The following is a 10,045-nucleotide window of genomic DNA, read 5'->3' as shown; positions in this document are numbered from 1 at the left end:
GGTCATGCATGGCAAACGACTTGGCTTTGGAGCCAACCTGTATCCTTCCTTTGTATTGTTACTTTTGCACTTGATTTGACACTTTTGTGAAATAGTTGCTTATCTAAAGGTGAAATTTACGCTTTTACCCCTGTTTACTTACTAAGCATATAGCTTACCCCGTTTCCTTTGTTTTCGTTAGCAGGGGACGACGCGGGGAACTCCTGGGCATAATCACTAGTGTAGTTAGGTTTGCTTGTAATAGTTGGACAGTTAAGATGGTTGTTTTGTTTTGGTGGTTTGAACAGCTACTTTTGGGACTGCAAATAGAACTCTTTTGGCGTTGGATATATTGTGAATAGTGCGCTTTTGGGTTTATCTAGTTTTATTGTTTTGAAATTTTGAGTCCTGGCGCGAGCTAGGCAGGCGTCCCGCCGATACCCTAGGGTTCGCCCTTGGGAGAAGCGGGGGTGTCACAGTGACAACTTGAAATATCGTCACAATATGGTTGCCAGTTCTAAATTAGTGACAACAACTAGTCGTCACTGTCCAAAGCATTTATTCCCATCTCACTTTCACTAATTCTACTATGTCACCCTAATTTTTTCAATATGGCCCATATATTGTAAATAAATTTTATTAATCCTACTATGACACCCTAACTTTTACATTTTGACCCCATATACCACCATAATTTTTTTAATATGCCCCATGTGCTGTAAATAAATTTTATTAATTTTACTATGACACCCTAAATTTTACATTTTAACCCCATATACCACCTTAATTTTTTCAATATAGCCCATGTGTTGTAAATAAATTTTATTAATTCTACTATGACACCTTAACTTTTACATTTTAACCCCATATACCACCCTAATTTTTTCTATATGGCCCATATGCTGCAAGTAAAATTAATTAATTATGTTATGACACCCGAACTTTTATATTTTAGCTCCTTATTTGGCAAACTGATCTCATTAACTCTACCATGATACCTTATCTTTTGCAATTTAGCCTCGTATGTGATAAAGAAAGGTTTTGTTAATTCTATTATGGCACCCTATGTTTTTACACTTTAGGTTGTGTTTATCATTAGCAAAATGAGGAAGGTATTGTAAAAAATAATATTTACCTATTTTTTAATTATTCCAAACATAGCTAATACCTTATTATAAAGTTAAAAAAATATCATGAATTCATTATTTAGTTCTTTTGACAACATATGGGAAATTACTGATTAACATAGTTTGAAAATAATGGAAGAGAATAATAAAATTTAATATGAAATTAAGTAAAAATCTTGACAATTCCATGACTGGAATTTGTTATGTATTACAATTTACAGTAATCAAATTGTTTATGGTTTATGAATCAGTACATGTATCAAATAGATTTAGTGTTTCATGCATGTATTAGTAAACCATTTTGGTTATTTGATCAACTAGTTTATTATTAACTAGTAAACCAATTGGATGACTGGAGTTTATTATTAATTACAATAGTCACATTGTTTATGGTTTATGAATCGGTACTTGTACCAAAAACATTTAGTGTGTCACGCATGTATTAGCAAACTATTTTGGTTATTTGATCAACTAAACAGTATTGTTAGGTCTTGTCAAACCATAATTCGTACATAATTAATAAAATTATTAAATTAATACCAAAAATATTTACATCAAAAGATGTTTTTGAATCATAAACATATTTTTAATAAGCTTTTTAGTTTTTGGACATTAATTTTTTGTAGAGATAAAAAAAACCTGTGTTAGTAAACAACATTATCAAAAAACACTAAATTTTCATATTCTAAAGTTTTAATGCAACAAATAAAGTTTTAATACAACTTATGAGCTAAAAACTCAAATTAATAAACAACTTTAATTACACAAAGATAGAGAAAAGAAAAAGAGATATACTAGAGAAGGCGTTGTTTTTGTAAAGAAAGGTCCAAATAGTTAGTACAAAAGTCACTTGAAAGCGTTATTTTTTGGCTGAAGCTAAAATGGAAGTGGGAAGCTCAAAATTGGAGTAGAGGCGGGGGAAGCTAAAAATTGAACAAAATTGAACGAGTAGAGACGGGTAAAAAAAAGAAGCAGAAACGACGTCATTTTAGCAAGAGTTAAACAAAAACACCCATAACACTTAGAAAAATTTCGGACATCATTTTAGCAAGACGTTCATCGCGACATCTCCAAGAACTCTCGCCAACCCTACGCTGTCTCTAGGTCCGCCGGCCACCAGACCTCCGCCGAGTCTTGGGGTGCTGGTCTCGCTATTTCCCGTATCTCTCGTGTTCCTGGCGGTGGCACTCATCGTGCCGGCCAGGGTGGCTATGGCAACATGTGCTGCGGCGGCCGCATGTTTGCTCCGACCAAGATCTGGCACCGTTGGCACCGCAGGTCCCAGTTAACAAGAAATGGTATGCCGTGGTTTCTGCCATCGCCGCCTCTGCAGTGCCTTCCCTTGTCATGGCCCGCAGCCACCAGATCGAGTCTGTCCTGCAAATCCCCTGTGTGATCTCCGATTCTGCTGAGGCCATGGAGAAAACCTCTAATGCTATCAGTCTTCTCAAGAAAATTGGGGCTTACCTTGATGCTGAGAAGGCTAAGAACAGCCAGGGTATCCGCCCAGGAAAGGGTAAGATGTGTAACAGCCACTACATCTGCAGGAAAGCCCTCTGGTTGTGTATGGTATTGAGGGGGCTAAGCTCGTGAAGGCCTTTCGCAACATTCCTGGAGTCGATATGGCCCACGTGGACCATTTGAATTTGTTGAAACTTGCCCCGGGAGATCACGTTAGGAGGTTTATTGTTTGGATGAAATCAGCATTTGAGAAATTGGTTGAGATTTACAGGTCATTTGATAGAGGATTAAAGCAGTCATCTGGTAAACTTGAGATATTAAAGCATTTCTATAATCTTAAGATATTAACTATATTTGTCAGGCTGCTATTTGAGCTGCAAATTTCTTTTGCATCTGTTACATAGAAACTTTCTTCGAGTGAAGAACATTTAACTATTGAACTTTGATAAAGATATGAGTAGGGTAAGGGCGAATATATACATCAACACTGAAAAGCCGGTATTCATTGCATGCAGTCAATTGGCATCTTAATTTCCATGCCTTGATTGTTAAAATAGTTTGGTTTTACTCTTCTTGCGTTGTTATTAAGATAGTTTGGTTTTACTCTTCTTCTGTTGTTGTTAAGTGGTTAAGTCTATGGCAACCTAGAGATTCTTATGTTATATCTATAGCAAATCCCCGTGTGACAGCCCCACCTTCCCCTAAGGCGTACCAAAGGGGTTAGCGGACTGCCTGCCCAGCTCTCGCCAGGACTACTAAAACGGTAAAACATTAATTCAAGTCGTTCGGGAAACTACTAACGCGCTTAACCCAACCATCAATCAAGAAACGGAAAACAAAAGTTAAAACGTAAAGTGAATAGTGACTGCCACGTCACAATCAGCCAGCACCCAATCAAATGCAAATAACTGCTTACAATCCCGGAAAGGAATATATATACAAGCCAAGTAGAATACATGGAACATGAATACCCACACACTGTTACCAACCACATTTGTATGATTACAAGCCAAAAGGAAACATGTAAATCCAAGTACAATCAAGTTGCCAACTATTGAGGAGCTATACAAAATCTCTCAACTAGCTCTACTCAACTCATCTTCAAACTCAAAAGTCCAAAAGGTAAATCCCTGTAAGGAAAACAAAATTCACGGAGTGAGCTTTCGCCCAATGAGGTACCATCACCAAAATATACCAGGATCACATAAACACAAGAATATTCAGTCCAAATACGCATGTCAAGTAAGTAAAATCAACAACACCCAAGTGTAGGGAATAAAAGGATACGGATGGCTCTCAAGAGCCCTTTTCCTCTTTTGCCATGCTTGATCTCATCTCATTGACTCTCCGTCAATGTATACCAGGTAATCATGACCGTAGACTCCTCTTTACTCCAATTATCCATCCACCTCACTTTCCCCTTACCGGGCCCGAACACCAAACAGTACAGAATTGGTATTACTCGAGTATACCGGAATCAAGGGTCTCATACCCAAAGATTCCCAAATACAGTCCCCATGGCTTGTCAAATGTCCCCGACCAAGTCCTTACTGGCTCGAGTCCATTGACTTCCAATGAGGTAGAGCTCAGAGTGAACAGTAAAGTTGGTATCCAAGCGATACCAAATCCAGTATAGTCAATAATATTCAAGTAATATCATAAACAGTCAAGTAAGCTTAGTATAATAACCAGTCAAGGAGGCTAGAGAGTACGAGAGTGGTAAAGTACACCCTCGCCTCACCTAGCTCAAACAATCATCACAACTAGTCCAAACCACAGAATTCAAGTACAAGAAAGCCACGGAATAACAAACATGTGAGTAGTACACTCACCAAGTTCAACAAAGAAATTTCACAAGTTTTCGCCCGACGTGAGCCTCGGATCACCGGCACGCCCTATAACAATCAAGAAAGTACAATGAAAACGCAAACACAAGTCGAATACCTTTTTCTAGGAACTATTAAGGCAAGACCCAAATATAGCTTGGAAATGAAAAATACATAACATGTAGGGTTAAAAGTAGAAATAAACCCTAAGATTATTCACTTCTATCAAATCTCAACCCAACACATAAGAATCCAATACCCTAGACACTTGGACAGCATTTCCCCTAAAATTTCAGCTTTTCCAACCTACAAGACAACCAATAAAAGCCATCCAACACAACCACAAGCACCCAAACAATATATAAGCCATTCCATATGCGTCATTAGGGTCATAATACCCTTCAATTATAGCCAATTAGAAGTTCAACAATCAACAATAGAAAACCCCCAATTTGAAACCCTAAATCTGAAATTTTCCGCACAAGCGGAAATTTTCCGCAATTAACCACAATTAACGCACAAGAGAACTATTTAATACCATTTAGAACCACCAATTCAAGCTCAATCATATCCATCATAGGAAAACAGAAAATTCCAGAAAAAAATCCAGAAAAATCAGAAAATTAGGAAACTTCACTCCAATCCACCAAATCGTCCGAAAAATCGCGGAAATAGCTACTATAAGGCACCAATTGGCCAAAATTTATAACAAAAGATGAGTTCCAAGCAAGATACCTTAGTTCTTCAAGAAAGGTTGTAGCTTGTGAGGTTTTCTTCCAAAACAACACCACCAAGTTCTTCAAAGACCCTTAGCAAGATGTTTTTATGGACTAATTCAAGAAACAAACGGCTAGTTTTCAAGATTTGAGCAAGATTAGAAGATGGAAGGTTGAAGAATTTTTTTCCTTTGCTTGCTAGAGAGGTTCGGCCAAGACAAGGCTGAAATGAAGATGATTTGGTCAATTTTTGGTCTTTTATTCAAGTTAAAGAAAGTTAGGCAAAGTTAGGCAAGTTTAGTCCAACAACAATTTGACACTTGGCGCATTATTTTTGCTAGAGCTATCTTCTTGTCCCTCATGGCTAATCCATCTAGAAAACCTCCAATTATCTCCTAATACCTAGTAACAAAATTTCTTTACGCAAAAAAATTAACCTACTTGGTCAAATTTCTCTCACTTAATGCACTAGTGGGTCCCGCGACCAAAAGACGTTCCAAAATTCTCACGAACTACCTTATACTAGAAAAATGATTTAAGAACTATATTTACTGATAAAATATTGATAAAAGTAATATAATAAAGAAATTAAAAGAAAACGGGTGCACAGGAATAAAATAATAAATAAATAAAAAAAATTTTTTTTTTTTTTTCTGGGTTCTCACACCCCGTGTTGGCCACTCTATGCAGAAAAGATAGTTTCCATGAAAGTACAAGTTGTGTGCTTTGACTCTTTAGAGGATTGATTGGGACTTGAAATTAATGGACATGATGTGTATTAGCATTCTGCATATGCAACAGTGCTCCTAAGTTGTTTTATTACTTTGAATCTGATACAATTGGCTGCCAATTATGCTTTTAAATGGCATTCTGTTAGCTCGTATCCATTATGTGTAACATTCTTTTGCAATTTGTAGTGGCTGCCTATGGTTCTCATCAATTTTGTTGGCCTGGGTTATAAATGAATGATGGGGCTCAAATCTTTCCTTGTCGAAACTGCTATAGTTATTATGATTTTCTTCTATATTTGTTCAAGGAGTTGACATGTAAATTTTTTTTAAAAAAAGTGTTGACATGTATGATGAATCTTGTTAACGGATGCTGAGGAAGTTAAGTAAACAGCTAAATGGTGAGGATTGGATGTGGAACAACCTAAATACCTTATGCTGGGCAATAGGATCTATATTAGGATCAATGATGAAGGAACAAGTGTATTGCTTTATGCTGTATATTTTTACTGTTTTTTAGTCTTTCTTCGCTGAGTGACTATTTTCTGGCTTCTTTCTACTCATAATGAGACCTTGTGTTTGAATAACTTTCAGTTTTGTGGTTCTTTTTCTTTTTCACCATTTTCTTACTTTTATTTTTTTGCATCAACTGTGGCAGGAAAACAGATTTCTTGTGATGGTAATACGTGATTTGTTAAACCTTTGTGAGATTACAAAAGGCAAAGACAACAAAGCAGTTATTGCAAGTAATATAATGTGAGATGTTAAACTACATTTTCATTCTGATAGAGTAGGTAGCAGTAACTAGGCATTCTTATGTGATAACTTTATCTCAGTTAACTATTTGCAAATGAAATTTATTTAGGCAAATGACCGTGAACTCCAGTTTTCCATGGTTGATGGTGATTTCAAGAAGTTTGAAGGAAAATGGTCTGTCAAATCTGGTAAAAGGTAAATTCTGGATAACATATTTTGCATCTCCTTCCTGGTGATGTGTGTTTCTGAGGATGATTAAAGACTCAAGTATCATTTGGTTCTTATCATTTTTGGCAATCCATGCTGGTTATCCGTCTCAACTATTGCATGAAAATGTAGCCTCTTTAGTTTTGGAGTCTTTATTCAACTAAAATGATATTGTTTACCTTTACATAGCACTGGTAAACATCTTTAGTGCCTAGACTATTGTCTACTGCTTTAATGCCTAAAGGAGTTAGATTTTGCCTACAGCCAAAGTGCATTTCCAAATAATGTTGGACTTTTTTAGACTAACTCGAGGCACTAAATAGTTATAATATTATTAAAGTAGTGCCTAGTTTTAATTGTACATAGTTTTAATTGCAGCAAATGATGTGAAAAATTTAATAACTGGATTTGTCAAACATTTGAGGTTGTAAGGGTATTTTCTTTTTTTCTTTCAGATAGTCTAAGTAATCAATGGTTGAATGTTCTTGCACTTGATTAATTTTGTTGCAGAAACTCTCTACTTTGCAATGATGTCTACTATTTCTAACATTTTTTAGTTTGACAATGGCAGTAGTAGCATAAAAGAGTACCATGTTCGAGGCTTTGCAGTTTCCCCCTGATTCTTGCGTTAGTCATATCAGATCTGTCAAAATCTTCATCAAGTTTTATCAATCTGCTATATTGAGAAGAATCAAAGTTGTGATGATTAACAAGGATCCTGACAAGTAACAAAATTCTAGGACTTCTTTTTGCGTGCCTAAGATGTTGTCAAATTTAATAGTTTGATGGTCATATTTTGATCAGCTATTGATTTGTTAAATTAAGTGCCATTTATTAGATTAGCTATTAAATTAAGTGGAGTTCAAGGATGAACACTATCACACACATGAGTTTTCTTGATGAATGGATTCACCTTGTCAAATTTATCTTTTTGAAACTGGTTGGTTCCTTGAACTTTATGGCTGTTTAGCTTTTCAAATTGTAGAAAACCTATGATCTAGACCTTAGTTTCTGTGTGTGACAACCCCACCTTCCCCTAAGGCGAACCAGAGGGGTTAGCGGACTGCCTGCCCAGCTCTCGCCAGGACTAACGGTGCAGTTTAGAGCGATCTATTGCATTCCGGAACTTATAACGCGCGTAAACAAGGAAAAAGGGCAAAATAACCCAAAAAAAAAAATGAAATTCGGAGTCGGCCATGAATAGTAACCGACCCGTCAGAACGCAACCAAATATCAAACAAACATTCCCATCTTGAACTTTAGCAATTACAATCCAAAGTGACATACAAAAGTTTTTCAAAAGTTAATATATACACTGTTTGCCAAATTGAAAGTGAAAACGGCCCTAAAGATACATTTAGGGTTTCACTTCATATACAATACAAAAGAGATATACATCTAGTTCATTCGGCAACCATCTATCAAGATTCATTCCAAAAAGAGTCATATTCCTGTAAGGAAAACAAAAGGAACGGTGTGAGCTAATTGCCCAGTGAGATACTATCACTTACGCAACCAAGTGCATATAAGCATCAAGCTTTCATTCAATATAGTAAAATTAAGCAAAGGCACACGTCAAATATGGTGATAAAAGGATACAGATGGCTCTCAAGAGCCCTTTCCTCGTTTGCATTTCTTGATCAGACGTCATTGACTCTCCGTCAATGTTTTAAAGTAACCAACCGTAGACTCCACTTTACTTTCACTCCTTCCACCTAACATCCCCCTACAGGGCCCGAAATCCAAACACTTGCACTTTGGTATTACTCGAGTATACCGGAATCGAGAGTCTCTCATACTACAAGATTCCTTATAACTTTACCCAAGGCTCATTAATTGTCATGACCAAGCCCTTGCCGGCTCGATTCAATCAATTACCAATGGGGTTGAGCTCAATGGTAACAAGCATGGTCGTTGGATACTCGTCCAAACGCCACCAAGTCAAGTACTTTTCATTTCATGTAACATTTCAATAACATGAGAAATAAGTGAGAGTGATAAAGTACACCTTCACTTCAATCAATATCAATGGTACAATAAACATTTAACTCATCAAGTTCAAGTATCAAAGCCATATAGTAACACACAAGTGAGTAGTACACTCACCAGGGTCAGTACGGATACCTCCCAAAAGAGAGCTTTAATCACCAAGAAACCCTAAAATAATCCAAGGAAAACAATTGAAGGTTCCACTTTCAAAATCGAGTAGACAGAATGCGCATGTGAGGCTCGACTACCAGTCGTATGCCTCGCCAAATAATTACTAAAGCAAGGGTGCAAAACATGATTTTTGGAAACGAAAAGGTAACACGAAGACCTAGGTTCAAACAACCCAAAAGCCCTTCGTTCAAATCACAAGTAAATCCAACTAGCCTGCAAGTAAAATTTCGGCAGCATATCCCTTGTGTTTACCTATTTTCCAGCCATCATGGCTTCATTATTTCCTCAAATCAGTCCCAACATCTCGTACAAAATAATCTCATTCCCAAAAGCTGTTCACTAGGCTTAATGGCAATCAAGTACAAAATTTAGCTAGGAAATGACCGGATATGAAAGTCAAGCCCTAGACTATTCAAATAAACACAATAAGACTCGATTACAAGTCATAAACCAATTCTACAAACTACCAAAACAGGGTTCCCTAAGCATACACAAGCAATAGAGGAAACCAGAAAATCCGGAAATAGAATTAGCTTTGCCCTGAAAAAACAATTTTTGACCTCTTTTTACGGTAATGGCACCCAAGACACTACGATTACCGGATGAAGGTGAAAGACCCACCATTTCGAAGCTAAGAGATAGGGATACAATATTACAGAAGGTCACTCAACCCAGTTTCGAGTGTAACCAGGTCAAAAATGTAAAATACTAGACTAGAATCACAAAAACAGATTCACAGAACGCATTCTAGCGGAAACATCATAAATCAGGCTATCCAAGTCCAAATCCAGAAATTCCAAAACCATATGAAAGATAAGAAACAGGTATACATTTCATCAGAAGGCCTCAACAACCAATTCGGAAGCATTCCTAACCAAAACAATCAATTACAGGCGCAATTCTTACATTCGGGTAAAACCAGAACAGCAAGGGTAATTTCGACTTTTCTCATTCTACGCTACTCCGATTGATCTGAAATTTAGTAGACACCTCTAAAATGTCATTCTATACAACTTTCATGTTTTAATCCAAGGCCAATTCGGACTCTAACTAGGAGCTATAAATTCGGGCAGAATGTTCCCACT

At 36.8% G+C, this 10,045-nt stretch overlaps 1 pseudogene; it reads left to right on the top strand.

The window, feature by feature from the left end:
* The first annotated feature begins 1,082 nt into the window (after positions 1-1,082).
* Positions 1,083-6,784, top strand: LOC113758284 (annotated as a pseudogene).
* The last annotated feature ends 3,261 nt before the right edge of the window (positions 6,785-10,045 follow it).

The sequence above is a fragment of the Coffea eugenioides genome, unplaced genomic scaffold (genome assembly GCF_003713205.1).
Source record: "Coffea eugenioides isolate CCC68of unplaced genomic scaffold, Ceug_1.0 ScVebR1_44;HRSCAF=240, whole genome shotgun sequence".
NCBI classification, from domain to species: domain Eukaryota; kingdom Viridiplantae; phylum Streptophyta; class Magnoliopsida; order Gentianales; family Rubiaceae; genus Coffea; species Coffea eugenioides.
The sequence above is the reverse complement of the archived record's forward strand: the minus strand, read 5'-3'. Positions and strand labels throughout refer to the sequence as shown.